The following is a 19,754-nucleotide window of genomic DNA, read 5'->3' on the forward strand; positions in this document are numbered from 1 at the left end:
GATTAAAATAACTATTGTTGTGGGGTAAGGTGATTAAAATAAGATAAAGTATGATTATTGTGGGATATTGTTGTGGGGTGGGGTGATTAAAATAAGTATAAAAGTTTACCAAATAAGGAAATAGGGAGAGTATTGTGAATAGACGAAAAAAGAAATAGGGAGAGTTATTTAGAATAGGAGGGAGTATTAGCTTAGCTTCCGTCCTCACTAAAGCATTGTATTGTTCACTGTAGGTCTCACCCCTTCCAACCTTCCGGTCCAGGTCAAGGCTTACCAAAATTAAAAAGTCTAATTGCATCGATTCAATCAGCAAGATACAATTAAAGCAGCGATTAACAACATAGACAAAAACAACAACGACAATCTGCAAACTAATTAGCAACTAAGATTCATTCATTGACTCCCCTAATCCTAGCAGGGTAATTAGCTAGACATAATAAAGGGAAGAGCAAAAGGTAAAGCAATAAACATAAATAGAGAGAGGAAAAGAGAAAGGAGAATTACAGAGTAAAATCCGGGAAGCAGAGAACAATAAAAGGGAGAAAGAGTAACGTATATTGTAGTATTAAATGATGAGAGATACAAATGACATCTCATCCTTCCTATTTATAGAAAATAGGATTTTTATTTGACCTAATAACGAATTAAGACTAAAAAGCCCGAGCCCAATAGCAAACCACTCGATCGAGTCATTTAAAACTACTCGATCGAGTAGAATTAAGCTCAAACCACTCGATCGAGTGAAAAATCTACTCGATCGAGTAAACCCTAAAATGCAACTACTCGATCGAGTATAAAAAGGAGTCGATCGAACATAATTGTACTCGATCGAGTACTTTCCAGCGCACAATTCCTGCTTCGCACACTGAACTTTAAACGGCTCCCATTTCTTTGTTATTCGGGAAAACAGGGTGATTCCAATGGCGTTGGAAAGTTAAGAGGACAAACGTTCATCTCCAATTGGAATCACCTGAAAATCAATTGTAGAACTCGAGATATGGCTCTTCAAAGTAGGCACTAGCAATTTGAAGTTCTTCCTTTGCTCGCCTAGCTATCTTACTCCTTTGCGCATCTCAAATAGCTACATTCCCGCTCCAAATTCACTCTTCCTCCAAATGCATGCTAAACGGACGGTAAAAGGCTCGATTTCACTATTTTCTGGTCCATTCGTGCAAATAGAATAAAACAAACCAAAGTAGCATATTCGGGGCATTTCGTAGCATAAAACTACGATAATAGCATAGAAATACGTGCATAAAAAGCCAAAAAGACTATATAAAATGCACGTATCATTAGGTTTATGGTGCATAACGTGATCCATTTGTCTTAGAAAAGTGCATTAAAATGCAAAGTGTAAAATGCGGACTCGTCAATCTGATCCGTCTTGTACTCGGGTTAATCAAAGTCGGGATCGTCTTAAACCAGTGCTGGAAAGGGAACAGGAGCAGAACCAGGCAGTATATTGAGGCACGAGCCCTAGGGCTATGCAAGGGAGCCTGGCAGGTTTGAAAACTGGAAACCATGAGGCATGTTTAGGCACGAGTTAGGCGACGATCCAAAGGGGTGTCTCCTGGTTGTTGAAAATGTTTGTAAAAGGGTGTTAAAACCCGCTTTTGTTGAAAAGATCGTTAAGACCATTTTTCTGCTAATGTGGATAACGGGACTCGGAATAATTATCATCGTCTTGATAATACTCGATGTCGGGTTCGGATTTACAAGCTTGACATGGATATTTTTGTAAGAAAAGATGCAAAAATGCTTTGGTGTCAACTAATTATGTTAAGTTCATTGCTTAGTGAGAAAAGGTGTAAAAATGCTTGATATGAACTGATGCGTGCCTTTTTCATACGTTTACTCTACTATTTTGCACGCATTTTTATGCTATTTTGGGTAGCGTAAGCTACTATTCTCCCTTGTTTTAGGTTACTTCGGTCGTACTATGAATTTTGCAGGTTGTTGGCCCAAGAGGAGTGAAATCAAGCCAAATTCTGCTCCCGGAGTTGAAGTTGAGACATTAGTGAAGCTAGAGCTCGGAAACGGTCGTTTTGGAATACGTGTGGCTACATGGAAGTGCGTGAAGAGGAGGTTGAGTGCTGCTGTCTACTGAAAAAAAAGTCGATCGACTGCTTTATATAGTCGATCAACTAGTTTTGCTTGAGGATTTGGTCGATCGACTGATTTGTTGGTCGATCGACTATTTTCACCTACCAGGCCGCATTTGGTTAATAAGTTGATCGGCCCATTAGTTGTTTAGTAATAATTTTTGGCTATTGTTATATAAAGGATAGCTGAGAACAATTTTAGGTTATCTTTCACACTGCAAAACTTTCTTTCATACGTTGCTTTGCTTTAGCTTTTCGGATCTGAGAAACTTGTAATCTTTCTTCCTTTTATTTCGGTAATTCAATTAACCTTTGTTCTTCATTTATTTCTTTCTCTTTAATTCGTTTGTTCTTTTCGTTAATTCTCTTTTACATCTTATGTTCAATCCTTATTCTCGTACTTTCATCATGTCCAATTTAATTATCGTTGTTGTTATCATTGTTGTGTTTAGTTCAATCATGCGTAGCTAATTTCCTTATGCTAGGATTTAGGGGAGCCACGATTTTATGATAATAATATATTAGAGTTTTTTATCTAGCCTTTTACTCCGTCTGTTTTGTTAATCGTAGCTCTTAATTGCCGTTTAACTGATTAAATGCATGTGATTAGTTGACCATATTATTGACCCTTGACCTAGATCGAAAGATTGGAAAAGGTAGAGACTTGCTACGAACATTAGACTGATCTAATTAGAGCGAAAGATATATTAGACTTCTAGGGCTAATAGTGGATCGAGAGGACCTATTCTTTACCCATCAGACCGTATTTGTGCTAGTTATTTGACCTTACCTGTGACTGTCATAGATCGTGGTGAACCGTTTATCCTAACTATTTCTCCATATATTTTTATATCATTTACTTTAATTATTGTTTTCTCTTTGTTGCATTAGTTTTAGAAACCAACCAAAACAACCCCCAGTTTGTTACCTGGACAGATTTAGACTAGCAAATAGAACATTTTGTCTCCATGTGGATACGATCCCGACTTTCTCTACTACATTAGTTTAGGCCAGTTGGTTTATCTTTGATAAGGGTGCGATTTAGCTTGTCAAATTTTTGCGTCGTTGTCGGGTAGACTGTGATATTTATTTGCTTTATTTAGTTTGTCTTGTCTTAGGGGACATTAGTTCCTTAAGACCGTTCTCATTCGTTTCTTTAGTGTTTCGTTTATGCCCAGGTCTAACAGGCCCGAGATCGTACCATACGATTCCGAACCAGAAAAGACATTTTGAGCTAGACAAAAATTTTGGAGGAAAGTCCGCCAAGCAGAAGACTTGAGTACGCTTAAAGCCACTTACGCCAGTTTTATTGCAGAAAATCAATCTTTTAAAGAAGACACTTCTACTTCTGCTGCTACTACAATCATGGCTACCTTAGCAAGTCACTCAGAACCCACCCTTGAATCGATTCCTAAGGGATTCAAACTCCGTACAACAGATAATAGGACTTTTGAGATAAAGCAATCCTACATTAACTTGGTAGAAAGAAATCTGTTTGGAGGGGGAGCTACGGAAGACCCTGCTACACATATGAAGAGATTCGTTACTTACTGCTGCTCCATACCCTTGACTGTTGAGGTGACCCAAGACCAAGTAAAACAGGTGCTCTTCCCATTCTCTCTGCGAGACGGTGCTGCAGAGTGGCTGCGTGATTTAGACATGGTAGATCAGGGGGTTACCGACTGGAAGAGCTTAGCTTTTGCCTTTTACAAAAGATATTTCCCGCCCCATAAGACGAATGCCTTGAGAAATCAAATCACTGGTTTCAAACAAGGTCCTACTAAGGACTTAAACGAGGCATGGGTTCGTTTTAAGAGACTAGTTCGTTCAGTCCCTCACCATGGGTTTGAGAAGTGGTTTCTGTGACACCCCACAATAAAGCGGAAAATAAAACTAATAAATTAAAGCGGAAATTTGGGAAATTTTAAAAACTTTTATTACTAGATAAATATTAACACGCGGGAGCCACTAATGAAATGAAACAAATACAATAGTAGGCAAACTTAGGTTATTACAACCCAAGTCTAGAAAGCGGAAAAAAGATATAACACGAATAAACAGATAAGGGGTTTCTAAACTAGTAAACTAAGGTCCAAGGGTTTAGTTCTCGCTAGCCCACACGTCTTCCCCACATAAGCATCTTCACAACCTGTCATTCATGTAAACATGAACGCCACAGTCAGTGGGGAGTAACTTAAGGTTCTCCCAGCCACAATATGTCGAAATGCAAGTTAACAAACACTTAATTAAACATATTGATCATGAAACATATTTGAACAATAAAGGACAAGAGAGTAATATGGATAATCATGATGAGATAGGCATAATATTTTCTTAATAGAATAGGCATGATACGTTAGAATGAATATGCAATCACGAAGATAGAATAACCAAGTCAACCAACTCATATTGACACGACTCACAAGTGTAAGGCCAACACAAAGTGTAGACGGAGTATCCGGCTCAGAGGCTACCTTTAATGCATGTCCGAGATACTACACACAAGACTACATCCTAGACTCCAACCTCCTGGTAGGACGACGATCATAATACGATCCTAGTCTAAACCTGGATCCAGACTCTCGGGATGGACGTCACCCGATTCGACATGCGGTGACCTATCCGCATCCAAGACTCGAAACATGGCACACAGACCGTAACCAAAGGTCGAGTAAACCCAAATCGGAAACATGGCACACAGTCCGTAACCAAAGGTCCGAAGAGGCGGAAGGATAACTCAATCCGGAAACATAGCACACATATCCCTAACCAAAGGTCCGAAAGGGTAAATAAGGAATGTTAAGTCGTCACACAATGTAAAACGTCCCACTTGAGTCACAATAAGAGTAAGACTAATGACACAAATATAAACAAGATAGAATGTCATATATCATGGAATCACTAATGTCACATTCATACTTATGGCTTGCATCTCACCATAATTACGGATGGGAACATCAATCCCGACGATCATATTGCAACTAGAGGGCTTATAGCTCACATCTAGTATCCGATAGGACCAAGACTCTTACAACCGAACAATACAAGACATTATCAAGGATACGATTCTTACAAGTACTTATTTATAGTGAATATCTCATACTTGTGTTATATTATTAAATATTCCACTTCATAATTTAACATGCCGGTTAAATAAAATATAATAAGTGATACTGAATAATTTACGTTATATGAAAATTACGGAATAAATTGTGACCAACTCAAGGGACTCATTTATGAGCCCGTCAACAAGTTATAAAAACCCAATACTTGAAGACACAAGAAATCCATCAAGTTAATCATCATAAAGTCCAACCATTAAATCAAGGAAAGTCCAACAAATAAATCATAGGAAATCCAAGAAGTGAAGCATATCAAGCCCAATGTTTAGAATATGCATAGCCCAATAAATGGTGAGTATTTAACCCAACAAATAAGACAACTAAGGAACCATCAACAAGGAAGAAAAAGAAGAAAGACAAGGAAACAAGGGGTGTTGTAATACACTTATACACATGACAAACCGTGTAAGCTCTACCCTCAACAAACAGCCAGCCGTGGCCAAACCACCCACCCACGGCCAGCCATCAGCTCGCCAACAGTATCCAACCTGACTACTCCTCCACGGCTGCCCAAACAGCCGGTGAATCACCCACCAAAAACAGTACCCAACGCAGTCTATATGAAGCCATTTAACACGAGATTATCGAATAAAACAAGACCGTCACCAACACGACTCAAAACAGTCCCGTTGTGGGTTCTCATAAACCCGTCACAGACAATCATTTGGAAACGAAATTTAGACAAAATTGTTATCGTCATTACGACCCTAATCAATCGTTGATGCACACTATGAAAGCCACCCATGACAGTCAATACAACGGTCCATCAAACAACCACCAAAACGTGCCAAGCACGGTCATGTCGGGACAACCTGCAAAACATTAAAACCTGACCCAACAGAGGCCGTGACAGGTCACGCACAACCATTATTTCGACTACCACAATCGTACAACGCCAGTTCTGCGACCATTATTAACACGGTCAAAGAAACAGAGGACGATACCGTCCATTTCAGACAGCCATTCGAGACAAATTCACTACACAAATGATAAAAAGGGTAAAGAATTAAACTTTATTAAACAAGAACCAGAGAACGACATGTAAGACGGAAATTTCGACATGTTTGTCGAGTAACCTATCACCGTTACCTTATAAATTCTTTATTGAACACGATTTCGACTCAAAATCATACCGAGTTGTCAAAGCTTGAACCTAAACACGAAGACGAATGAAATTAGCGCGAGATTCGAGCCTTAAGAAAGACGACGGTCACGATTTTGGAAGAAAGTAGGGACCTTTCTTACCTCGAAAGATGAAGAACGAAAAGGGGAAGCTAATGGCGCAAGATTCATGGAATTTGGTTGAGAAATAAGGGAGAAAATCGGGTTTGAAGGAGACGGAAATGGGTGTTTGAGTATGGTGGTGTTGTTGTTGTTTGTTTATTTTGTTGTTCGCAGGAAGAAGAAGGAGAAATGAGGGGTGTGGGGACGAGTGAAGCAACAACCACAAAAATAATAGCTAATAATATATAGTAGTAGTAGTAGTAGTAGTAGTAGTAGTAGTAGTAATAATAATAATAATAATAATAATAATAATATATGATAGTATATGATAGTATATAAAAGTAAAGTGTAAGAGGGTAGGTGAGTGACATGAGTGTTGTCAATTTTTGATTGGTCCGTGATTAGATAAGATTCTCAATTGAAATGTGACGGTCTAATGTTAGACGGAAATTAAGACAGAAATTATTATTATTATTCTTATTATTATTATTATTATTACGGTCATTATTATTATTGCCCGACCAAAAATACGAATACATATATTCTTATAAAAATTATGCCTCAAAAATATAATTTAATAATACGTATTTTCATATAAATGAGCTTTTATATATATTACTTTTATGAAAATCGTGTCTGAAATAACATTAATTAAATTGAATAATTCAAAAATATAAAATAGAGTAATTAAACGGTTTAATAAATTTTAAATGTCAAAATGGGAAATTCGAGGGTGTTACAGTTTCTCTGCAACCAGTTCTACAATGGACTATATGATAAACATCGGGCACTACTTGATTCTTCAGCTAACGGGAGATTCTAGGACAACACAAATTATAACAATGCCTGGAAACTAATTGACCAAATAGTTACCCATACTGCTAAATATGGGAACCCCAGAGGTAGTACAAGAGGGGCAAGTTCATCTGATGGAGTTGTTGCAGCTCAGTTAGAGGCATTAACTGCCCAGATTGCCGAACTAAAGACAGCCCAATCTTTGGGAAACCAGCAGACAGTTCATGCCATGACCCAACGGGAAACGGTCGTCTTGGAATACGTGTGGCTGCACGGAAGTGCGTGAAGAGGAAGCTGAGTGCTGCTGTCTATTGAAAAAAAGTCGAGCGACTGCTTTATAAAGTCGATCGACTAGTTTTGCTTGAGGATTTGGTCGATCGACTGATTTGTTGGTCGATCGACTATTTTCACCTACCAGGCCGCATTTGGTTAATAAGTTAATCGGCCCTTTAGTTTTTTAGTAATAATTTTTGGCTATTGTTATATAAAGGATAGCTGAGAACAATTTTAGGTTATCTTTCACACTGCAAAACTTTCTTTCATACGTTGCTTTGCTTTAGCTTTTCGGATCTGAGAAACTTGTAATCTTTCTTCCTTTATTTCGGTAATTCAATTAACCTTTGTTCTTCATTTATTTCTTTCTCTTTAATTCTTTTGTTCTTTTCGTTAATTCTCTTTTACATCTTATGTTCAATCCTTATTCTCGTACTTTCATCATGTCCAATTTAATTATCGTTGTTGTTATCATTATCGCGTTTAGTTCAATCATGCGTAGCTAATTTCCTTATGCTAGGATTTAGGGGAAGTATGATTTTATGATAATAATAATAAGATGACGGAGGCTTTATATACTAATCCTGCATTATTAACAAAACCCGTCAAAGATCACCCGTGAAATGCACTTACTCGATCGAGTAAGTCACTTACTCGATCGAGTGACCCTTACTCGATCGAGTGCCACACTTACTCGATCGAGTACCCATCAGACAGAACATTGTTTCGTATAAAAACATACTTACTCGACAGAGTGAGCCCCACTCGATAGAGTACCCAAAGACATAGAAAACCGTAGTATTACAGACTTCCCTCCTTAAAAGGAACTTCGTCCCCGAAGTTCAACCCATACCCAAGATAAACATACTAACTCGATCAAGACACAACAATGCAACTAAAGTCTCAAAACAAAACCCAAATCTATCAAACATGAACTCTTTACACCAACTCCACTAACTATGCCTACCTCCACAACACGGCTCACGATATCGTATCAACTACATCATAGCCTCTCTCGACACCAACTCCAAAAACTACCAGCTACTATCCACAAACGCTGCTAGCTCCGTAACATATTATCCACTAGAAAATGCGATATCAAGACACTCATAATATCAAACAGAATGTTACAATGATGTTCATACCAACAACAGTTAAAGAAGATGAAGTTGTTGCAGATAATGAGGCCGTCATTTGTTTTGATTAAAGTGAGTTATTTGTTGTTGTTAAACAATGTGATGTAACAATGGAGTAAGAAGAAGAGAAGAGAGGAAAGCGGAGTTGTTCCTAAGAGGACTCACTTTGTAGACACATGTCTGTGGGAGATTAGAGACGGGGGAATTATTTAGGCGGTTGAGATGATGCACCATCCATAAGTGAGTGGTTGAGATCGAGTACTATTCCTAAGAGCTGAACTATTCACAGGGAAAGTTACTATTCGTAAGCAAACATTTGGGGAAACTTCATACCTTTTAAGAGTAAAACATTTAAAGAATAATATAGAAAGATAGATTACATCGTATGAAATATGTTTAGCTCATTATACAAATAGAATGTATTCATGTGCTCAATTCTCATTGTAATCTACTTCTCTATATTGTTCAAGCGTGATGTTATTATTCAAGTTTAAGATGAATTGTTTTTATTTCACCTTTTTTTTTATAAGGTAATAAAATTAGATTTATTCTCTGGAATAGGACTAACCTATCTAATCCTTTCGAATGAGTGAGGTAAGTTGAAGCCACCAGCTTTCAAACCACCTCGAAAGAGTTGTACATGAATGTCCAATAGAAGCCATAAAAGCAGCATCCTTATTGGTTTCGTGAAAGCAATATTTAATTATCACTTCATCGAAGAAATGAAGGTTTAATTTCAATCCTTGATAATACTAGAAATTTCCCAAGGAATTTGTTTAGCACTACGAAATGAGAGACGGGGGAATTATTTAGGCGGTTGAGATGATGCACCATCCATAAGTGAGTGGTTGAGATCGAGTACTATTCCTAAGAGCTGAACTATTCACATGGAAAGTTACTATTCGTAAGCAAACATTTGGGGAAACTTCATACCTTTTAAGAGTAAAACATTTATAGAATAATATAGAAAGATAGATTACATCGTATGAAATATGTTTAGCTCATTATACAAATAGAATGTGTTCATGTGCTCAATTCTCATTGTAATCTACTTCTCTATATTGTTCAAGCGTGATGTTATTATTCAAGTTTAAGATGAATTGTTTTTATTTCACCTTTTTTTTATAAGGTAAGAAAATTAGATTTATTCTCTGGAATAGGACTAACCTATCTAATCCTTTCGAATGAGTGAGGTAAGTTGAAGCCACCAGCTTTCAAACCACCTCGAAAGAGTTGTACATGAATGTCCAATAGAAGCCATAAAAGCAGCATCCTTATTGGTTTCGTGAAAGCAATATTTAATTATCACTTCATCGAAGAAATGAAGGTTTAATTTCAATCCTTGATAATACTAGAAATTTCCCAAGGAATTTGTTTAGCACTACGAAATTAAAGTCATAAAGGGACGCGTCGTGGCTGAATTCTTCGTGGATAATCCTATCAATGATACGCAAGTAATAGACATGTGGACGTTTCCAGATGAGGATATTTTACAAACCAGTACGGATTCTTGGGATCTTTACTTTGATGGGGCATCCAATTTGAGAGGATTTGGAATAGGAGTGTTGCTCATTTCTCCTGAAGGTGAGCATACACCATTTTCTGTCAAACTCGACTTCGAGGTGAAAAACAATGCAGCAGAGTATGAAGCTTGCCTCATTGGTCTACAAGCAGCAGTGAGTTTGGGCATCAAGAACTTTCGAATTCACGGGGACTCATTTTTAATCATTAACCAAATCATTGGATCTTGGAAAATCCGAAGTGAAAGTCTAGCACCCTATCAGGCTAGGATAGATCAGGTTGCTCAAATCTTCGATCAGGTTACTTATTTACACCTGCCTCACGAATAAAATCAGTTTGCGGAGTGATAAGTCCAATTTATATACATTTTATCCCCATATTTTAGCTCCAATTTACATGTCAATATGCACTAACCTTTGTGATATTGAGCTAATATTTGCTTTCTAGTTCTATTTGTATGTTTTGTCATATTTTGTAGGTATTTGAGCTTCTAGGAGCTTAATCCTACTCATTTGCAAGTCACTAGAATCAAGCTAAGTGGAAGACTAAGTATGGACTAGCACGAAGATAGTGCATGGACTTGCATAAGCAAAAGTGATGGATTAAATGAAGAAATGCACAACAAAGTCAAATGGAAGTCAAGCCCAAAATCAAAGTCCAAATTGTGATGGAAAACTTTGGATGCTAAGGGAACATTGGATGTCAAATAGACTTCTTAATCGGGTGCATAATTGAGCATTAAAACACAAACATTGGATTCCCTAAGCATTTAACCAAGAATTAAAGAGAGCGGACCAAGATTGCTACGACCCCGATCGGGGCCATGGACATCTAGCTACGAACGTTACACTCCTCTACTCCTATAAATAGGAGGCTTTGGTCGACACTCAAGACTAGGGGTGGGCATAATCCGGACCGGACCGGAAAAATGGACCGGTACGGACCGGAATCTAGTTGACCGGAACCGGAATTAAAAATTCCGGTCCGATCTCCGGTCCACCATTTTACAAGATTCTGGTTTCCGGTCCGGTCCGGGACCGGTATTTTCCGGTTTACGGTCCGGTCCGGGACCGGTATTTTCCGGTCCGGACCGGTTTGGACCGGAATGCCCGGAATTATTGTTATTTGCATTTTTTTTCTTAAAATTGTATTTTTATTCCATTCCAATTCGGTCCGATCCGGTCCAATGGACCGGAATTTTTGGACCAGAATTTGAAAAAGTGGGTAATTCCGGTCCAACCGGTCCGGTCCGGTCCCAATACGGAATTTTAACCCTACTCAAGACACCCTTTTAGACCATTCACATACACAATTTCTCATAATTCTCTCTAAGTTTAGTAGTTAGATTAGTTTAGTTATTAGCTTAGCTTAGATTAGATTTACTTTATGTTAAAAGCATTTCAATACAATTTCCATTCAAGTTTTATTCCAAAGTTTCATTTCAAGTTATTTCATTATAGGCATTGTTCTTCCATTAGTTTATTTCATTAGTTTAGTTATTAGCTTAGATTAGATTAGAGTTCATTTCCATATTGCAAGGTAATTTCTATTTACATTTCCATTATGTTTATCATTTTAATTATCATTAGTGTAGTTTACATTTTTATCATGTTTGAGTAGTTACATTTGTCTAGGGAATAAAGGAAGCCATGCATGATTAAGTAATATGTAAATGTCAAAATAAGGATAAGTTAATATTGTATAATTGTTTCTATCACATGTTTGCACCATAATGTTTAATCTAGGTTTAAAGGTCTTATTCATCGATTAAGTTTGTTCATTCGTTCTAAAGTCGAGAGACACGGAATTGAATTAGACTAAGCATGTGTAGTAGGACGACCTAGTCATGGACGAGAGTTTCTCTAGGACCCGGTCTATGGTTGACACTAATATCGTAAGGTGGGTGTCTTTAAGCCTAAACATTTATCGTAAAATCAACTTCCTAACTCCACATGAGCATTTACATAATTTGCATGTGTGACCCGACCTCCCTAAACATTTTTTTTATTATTGTTTTATCATTACATCAAACCAAACCAATCAATCAACCGTTAATCTACCAAGGTAAAATTCAATCCATAACAATTAATTAATAACTCCCATCTCCTTTGGGTTCGACCCCTAAGTACTACATTCATTTGTTGTCTAGGGTATAAATATTATCTTTGCATAGGTACACGATAAGCCTATCACGGAGGCTCTTGAAAAACTCGCATTCTTGATTAATATGGCAGGCAACATGGTTGAAATGCCTTTATGCATCGAACGGCGGTCAGAGTTAGCCTATGTACACTTCCTTACAGATGAAGAGAAAAACCCAGGGGAACTTTGGTTACAGGCCATTCTAAATTTCAAGCTTAATGGTACATATCCACCAGATATGGATAAGAAGGGACAACGTGCCATACGCCTACTTGCCTCTCAATACGTCCTCATGCAGCGAGACTTATACAAAAGAACACCACTTGGAGTCATCTTGCGTTGCCTTGATCATTCATAGGCACAGAAAGTAATGGAATAAGTTCACGATGGAGAATGCGGTCCTCACATGAGTGGACCTATGATGGCGAATAAAATTACGCGTCTAGGGTATTACTGGATGACAATGGAGTCAGATTGCATCAAATACGTCAAGCATTGTCATAATTGTCAGATCTTCGGGAATGTGCAACATGTTCCTCCCTCAATGTTATATACCATGACATCTCCTTGGCCATTTTCTGCTAAAGGAATAGACATCATCGGGAAAATCACTCCAGCGGGGATATGAGGTCATTGTTACATTTTAGTAGCTATCGACTATTTTACTAAGTGGGTCGAGGCGGCATCTTACATTAGCCTTACAGCCAAACATGTGGCAAAGTCATACAAACAAATATCATTTGTCGATATGGTTGCCCACATGAAATCATCAGTGACAACGGGTCACATTTTCAGGCCGAAGGTGAACAATTACTAGCCAAATATAAGATCAAGTATCACCATTCCTCGCCATATAGACCTCAAACTAATGGCCCGGTAGAGGCAGCTAACAAAAATGTCGTCACAATCCTCAGGAAAATGATCGACAATTATCGCGATATGCCTAACAAAATACCCTTTGCGTTATGGGGATTTCGCACGTCACTTAGGACGCCCAGTGGGGATACTCCTTTCTATTTGACTTACGGCATGGAAGTTGTACAACCAGTAGAGCTAAAGATCCCATCCCTACGCATATTACTCGAAAGTCAAATTCCAGAAGCTCAATGGAATAGAGATAGGTATGATGAACTCGTCCTCTTGAACGAACGGAGGCTACGCGCATTACACAATGTGCAGACATATCAGGCACATATCAAATGAGCCTTTAATAAATGGGTCAAACCCAGAAATATCAAGGAAGGGGATTTAGTACTCAAGTCAGTCAGAGCTTTCTTACCTGTCAATCCACAGGGAAAATTTAAACTAAATTGGACAGGACCGTTTTTGGTCAAGTCAATACTTTCAGGGGATGCGGTTAAACCACATACCTAGACGGGAATGAGTTTTCTAATCCGACTAACCTAGACCAATTGAAATGGTACTACCCTTAGAATGGGATAAAACGCGCTCGCGTGACGCACGTGCCGCCCTTGCGAAACAAAATAAAACCGGCCCCTGGCCCGCTAAAAAGCTTATGACATTTCGCTCTTGCATTTTGACATTTTGACATCCTCATATCATCAACTAAATTGACGTGCATTTCCTTAGGAGTAAGTAAAGCACACGGTTATTTTTCTAAGTTCATTACAAGTTCTTTCTTTGAACATTTATTCTTTTACATATTTGCGAACTACGTACAGGGTTAGATTTCATTTTTTTCTAATGAATACGTAGCCAATCCTTTACAGGATACAACCCGTCTTTTCAAGATGTAAATAGAAGGACATTTGTATGTTGCATTTGAAATTCGACAAGAATAAATAAAGAAAATTTATAAAACTTTCTTAACTAATAAATCATTTATACATTACTCCTTAAATAATAGTAATACGTCAAATACATATAAACTAAAAATGCTGAAAATTAAAATGCTAGGCTAGGATTCTTAAAACCCCGCCATTTATTACAACTCAAATAATAAATAATACTATTAAAAATGACTAAAACTACTCCTCCATTTTCCCCTTGCCTTTGTCACATTTCTTGTCTCGGCCACGAGCGAGGTGCTCTTGCTTATTTCTGACCTAATCACTAATGGTCATTCTCGTGGTCTAGCTTTCCCATTTCGATCCACCACCATCTTCTCGGCTAGAGCATTATTTGGTTTCTTCGACGGACGGACGACCCGATATCCGGCCTCTTCTTCCTCCTCAGTTAAGTACTTTTGGTTCTCCTTCGCCACTTCGTGGATCTTATAGTGTACGGGCTCGTGCTTCCTTAGCTTTTCACGCTCTTCGGCAGTACTAGTTTTCCTCCACTGCGGATATGAGTCAGATACCCATAACGAGCCAAACGGAATGGGTATGAACCATATATTCCTTTGGGCCCAACGAATTGCCCACTCTCGACAAGACTCCAAAGTATGCGCCAAGGCAGTTTGAGGGATGGTGTCTAGCTTCGGGATTTTATGTCTTAGGCCCACTTGCCTTATCAATCTCTCTGAAAAAGTATAGACCACAAATTCCAAGCCGGGAACGCGAATTGATCGTGTCGTATCCAAAGACGATACTCCAGTCACCGATCTAAGATGCCACCATGGCACGATCCACCTAATCAAGGGCCCACCTTCACTCTTCAATTTATTTTCCCAATAATTGCATACTCGAGTGAAGTCCACCATGTATAGCCTCGTTCTCATCACAATTGATCGGGGCGATATCTTGTCACGTCAACTGGGGGCTCGATCAACCGCAGCCTTTCCATTAGCCAGATATGCAAAAAGGGGACGGGAGTTGGTATCCAAAACCGGCCGATATGAGCTGGCTTGCTCCTTCGTTCGACACATAAAGGCATGGATTTCATGTCGTCGGGTATGTTTATGAGAGCAGCAAGTTTTGCTAGGGCGTCGGCAAATTGGCTCTCTTCCCGTGGCAAATGAAAGTAGTTGTTTGGTCGAAGAATTCGGCCTTCTGATTAATTTTTTCTTGGTATGGTGCTAGGTTGTCGCTTCGTATTTTCCAGGATCCTAACACTTGATTGATAATGAGTGAGGAATCGTCGTGGACTCTCAACCTCTTGATGCCAAGTGTTATGGCTGCTTGTAGGCCGATGAGGCATGCTTCGTATTCGGCGGCATTGGTGGTGACGGCAAAGTCTAGTTTAACTGAGATCGGAACGTGTCCCCCTTCTGGTGATATTACAAGAATTCTTATCCCGAAGCCTCTCAGATTTGATGCACCGTCTAATTATAGGTCCCATGCGTCGGTGTCAGCACAAAGGATGTCTTTGTCAGGAAGTGACCATGAGTTCGTCGTTGGATCTTCGTTGACAGGATTTTCTGCTAGGAAATCGGCGGCTGCCCTTCCTTTGATAACCCTAAGGAGTACGAATTTGAGGTCAAATTCGGATAGCATGGGTGTTCACATGGACAGCCTTCCGTTTAGCACGGGCTATTCGAAGATGTATTTGACGGGTTCAATCTTGGAGTAGATGTGAACCGTGTAACTGAGCATATAATGTCGTAGATTCTTTGTTGACCAAATCAGGGCAAGGCATATTTTCTTCAGTTGGGTGTACCTTATTTCGTACTCAATGAACTTTTTGTTGATGTATTAGATGGCTCTTTCTTCGTCGTCAATTGTTTGTGCTAGCATTTCTCCCATGGCCGTGTCGGTGACGGTCAGGTATAGGGATAAGGGAATTCCCTGTTGAGGTGGCATAAAGACAGAAGGCTTGGATAGGATTTCCTTTATCATGTCGAAAGCTTTCTGTCAATCGTCGTCCTAGTCAGTGTGATCAGTGGCGCAGAGCTTCTTGAAGATAAGTTCGCAAATCATAGTGAGTTTGGCTATGAAGCGGCTTATGTATTGGACTTGACCGAGAAATCCCCGAATTTCCTTCTCGTTCTTAGGCCGAGGCATTTGTTGAAGAGCCTTGATTTTGGTGGGATCGATTTCGATGCCTCTTCTGCTGACGTCGTATCCCAAAAGTTTTTCGGAGGTAAGCCCGAATGCACACTTCTGAGGATTTAGTCTCATGTTGTATTTTCGAAGGCGGGCGAAAAATTTTCGAAAGATGCTGATGTGGCCGTCTCGCTCTTTTGATTTGACGATCATGTCATCGACGTATACCTCCACTTTCTTGTGAATCATGTCATGTAGGATAGTGGTGGTAGTTCTTTGATAGGTTGCTCCGGCGTTGATTAGGCCAAAGGGCATAACAGTGTAGCAATATGTGCCCCACTGCGTAGTGAATGCCCTTTTGTGCATGTCTTCCTCAGCCATTTTGAGTTGTTTGTACCCAGCATACCCATCCGTAAATTTTTTTTATCGACGGTGTTGTCTAACAAGATGTCACTATATTAGCCATCCAATCAGAATATTCGGAAGCTTTGATGAATCCGGATTTTAATTTCTTGTCTACCGCTTCCTTGATTTTCAGGGCGCATACAGCGCACCTTTTGCTTCACGGGCTTAGCGTCGGGCTTAATGGGTATCTTGTTATCCGGAATCTCTCTGTTGATTCTAGTCATGTCTTTGTAGGACCGTGCAAATACGTCCTTGTATTCGTGTAAGAGGTCGATGAATTGTTGTCTTTCCGAGGGGTCAAGGGTGGTATCTATCCTAAGTTATTGAGGTGTATTATCGGTCCCTACGTTCATGGGTTCGGTCTTCTCAATGATGGGTGTTCTGTGTTTGCATTTGTCGAGTTCTTTGGCTAGGTAAGGTGGGTAGTCACTCAAGTCAAATTCCTCATTATCGTTCAGAGTTGCATTGCAGTTAAATTGAGGCGAGTCGTAAGCAAACTTAGCATTCATTAAGTTAATCTAAGCGAAAAGTTCGGATAGGACAGATATCTCATAGGGAGTCAGAGGTGACACAGTAGAGGGAGTGGCCCCTAGAACAATATCCAGGTTTCTACCTTCTGTAAGAGCAGAGGTGACTTCAGTTGACTCAGCCTCTAAAACAACCACAAGTTTGTGATAATACAGTGGAAAAGGGACTTAAACCGGGACATCTGGAGCGTTAGGGCCTAAGACAGACTCTGACTCAGAATTGTCATCAGATTTAGACTCGGACTCAGTCTCGTCTTCACTTCCCTCTTTGAACATAGGGCCTTCTCCAGTTGTGATCTTGAGAATGCGGCCTTGACGGTCGGTCCACTGGACAGTCTTCCTCCAGCCTTGGATAGCTTTCTCTGGGTTAGCATCAGATATTAAGGAAGTGGGATCGAATTGGTTGTATTTGAGCGCAATGTTTATATGTCCTCGTAGTTGAGGTGCTTGATGTTATCTTATTCGAAAGAGAAGCTTAGGGATTGCCCGTGTAGGCAAGGGGTCGATTCAGATTTGATCGATGCAGCATTGATGTTGTTGTCATGGATGAAGTAGCATTCTTAAAAGACTTCTATACACGGGTGCTTGACCATCGCGATAGGGTCTTAAATAGGCTCGGGAAAGCCGTCATAAAGCTCAGACTCTCCTTCGAGAACAAAGTATCTTTTAAGGGTCAAGTGATACGGTTGGAGGATGACTCCTGGCTTTATGCGCTTTTTCATGAGGAGACCCATATCCCGGATGTCTTCATCGGTCGTCTCGTAGCCCAGTCCTAAAGGGATATAGAGGACCTTAGCCTGTTTTAGGGGGAGGCAAGGACCTTTTCACCGGGTTGAGAGGCAAGCCCTGGAAATATCCTTGGTGCATCAAGATGCGGTTGATCGTGGGGTTTGAGAACAGATCATAATCAAATGATGTTGGTTCGTCAGTTAGGGCATTCACAGCTTGGAATCTCTACATTTCGTTGATGACCTCCTCAGTGATTTGCGAGGCTATCCCCTTTTTCATGACAGCTTTGATTTGGGATGCCGTAATTGTGATTGTTTTCCCGTTGAAGGGGACCCTGATTTTTTGGTGAAGGGTTGATGTGACGGCTTTGGCAGCATGGATCTAGGGGTGCCCTAGAAGCATGTTGAATGATGCGTCGATGTCGACTACTTGGAAACTGGCGTACCTCTCCAAGGGTCTTGTTGCGATGGTTAGGGTGATAAGACTTGCGACCTTACGGCGAGTGCCGTCGTAGGCACGAACTCTTTGATTGGTCGGGATTAGGTCAGCTTCCTTGACCCCTAGCTTATGAGCTATTTTGAGAGGAATGACGTTGACTACAGATCCGTCATCCACCAAGACCGTGGGTATGTTCTTTCTCAAGCATTGCACGGTGATGTATAGGGACAAGTTGTGGTTGGCTCAAAAGGGAGGGATATCCTCATCGGAGAAGATGATTGGGTTATTCAGGTCAGGGACATCCCTGGTTATATAGGCTACCACTTCTTCGGGTGAGAAGGTGGAAGGCACTGTTAGTTTTCCCAAGGCTTGAAGCAAAGTTGTCGGTGCTCGAAGTATGTGGCGATCAGTTGCCAAATGGATATTTCGGCCTTGGCCTTCTGGAGTTGCTTGAGAATCGATTTATCGGGAACCCTAGGTTGAATGTCCACGTCCGGGACGATTTGGTCACTGATTACTGGCGGGTTGTTCATTGTGTTATTTCGGTTCTACTAAGGGCGTCCAGATCGAGTAAGGTGATCAATTTCTTTGATTTGCTTGCCCTTTACTGAGACAATGTAGACATCATCCACGTCGTCTTTCCAGATGTTGATTTCAGGGTCGCGAGGGTACCTTGGAGGGGTATTCCTCGGAGGATAGTTTTTGTGGGGGAAGTTGTTGTGGGGTTGATTATTGTGGTTTATGTTGTGAGGTGCATGCAAGAATGGTCGCGGGAGTAGTCCTTTCTGGAATTGGGAGTTCCCTTGGATGTGGTGCATGTGTTAGTGGCTTGAATATTATCCGGTGGTAAGCATCCTCGTGTCGGGTGATCCTTTCTGAGAGACTTGTTATGGCTTCCTCAACTTGTTGAAACATGGAGAGCATAAGCGCGGCGCTGAACAAAAATATATCGTCCGGGGCGTCCTTTTCCAAGGCATTGATCTCGTCCTTAATGGGCAAGATGAGATGCGAGCAATCCAGAGTTGGCTCGTCATCTGAGATGGAATGGATTCCTAAGGGGTTTGTTTTGTTGTTTGGTTTTGTTGGCGGAGATAGAGGTACCTCTCCCTTGTCAATCATAGCTTGGATAGCGTGCTTCAGCTTGAAGCAAGTTTTTGTGTCATGGCCCTTGCCTAGGTGGTACTGGCAATAGGCGTTAGGTTCCAAAACCGGGTTCTTCTGGCTTCAGGCGGGTTCGGAGTGGGCCCGAGTGGTTGAAGTTTCCCTTGTTCCATGAGACTTTTAGGGCGCTAGCGTAGGTTGATCCCACATTGGTGAATGTCCTTTGGGGACGTTCAGCTTTCCTTGCAGTCAGCTCGATGAGTTTGACCTCATCGATTTTGTTTACTTGGCCGTAGGGACGACCAGTTGATGTAGATCGTTGATAGCCTCTACCCGTGCTTTTTGGCCAAAACGT

General features: G+C 40.2%; 1 long non-coding RNA gene across 1 annotated transcript; it reads right to left on the reverse strand.

Moving 5' to 3' along the window:
* Positions 1-4,022: 4,022 nt before the first annotated feature.
* On the reverse strand, positions 4,023-6,655 carry LOC141591219 (uncharacterized). The gene is made up of 3 exons (XR_012520741.1): positions 6,470-6,655; positions 6,314-6,377; positions 4,023-4,251 (listed from the first exon to the last, which is right to left on the reverse strand). It is a non-coding gene; the product is annotated as an uncharacterized LOC141591219 (long non-coding RNA).
* Positions 6,656-19,754: the final 13,099 nt, after the last annotated feature.

Source organism: Silene latifolia, chromosome 7, assembly GCF_048544455.1.
Source record: "Silene latifolia isolate original U9 population chromosome 7, ASM4854445v1, whole genome shotgun sequence".
In the NCBI taxonomy this organism is placed as follows: domain Eukaryota; kingdom Viridiplantae; phylum Streptophyta; class Magnoliopsida; order Caryophyllales; family Caryophyllaceae; genus Silene; species Silene latifolia.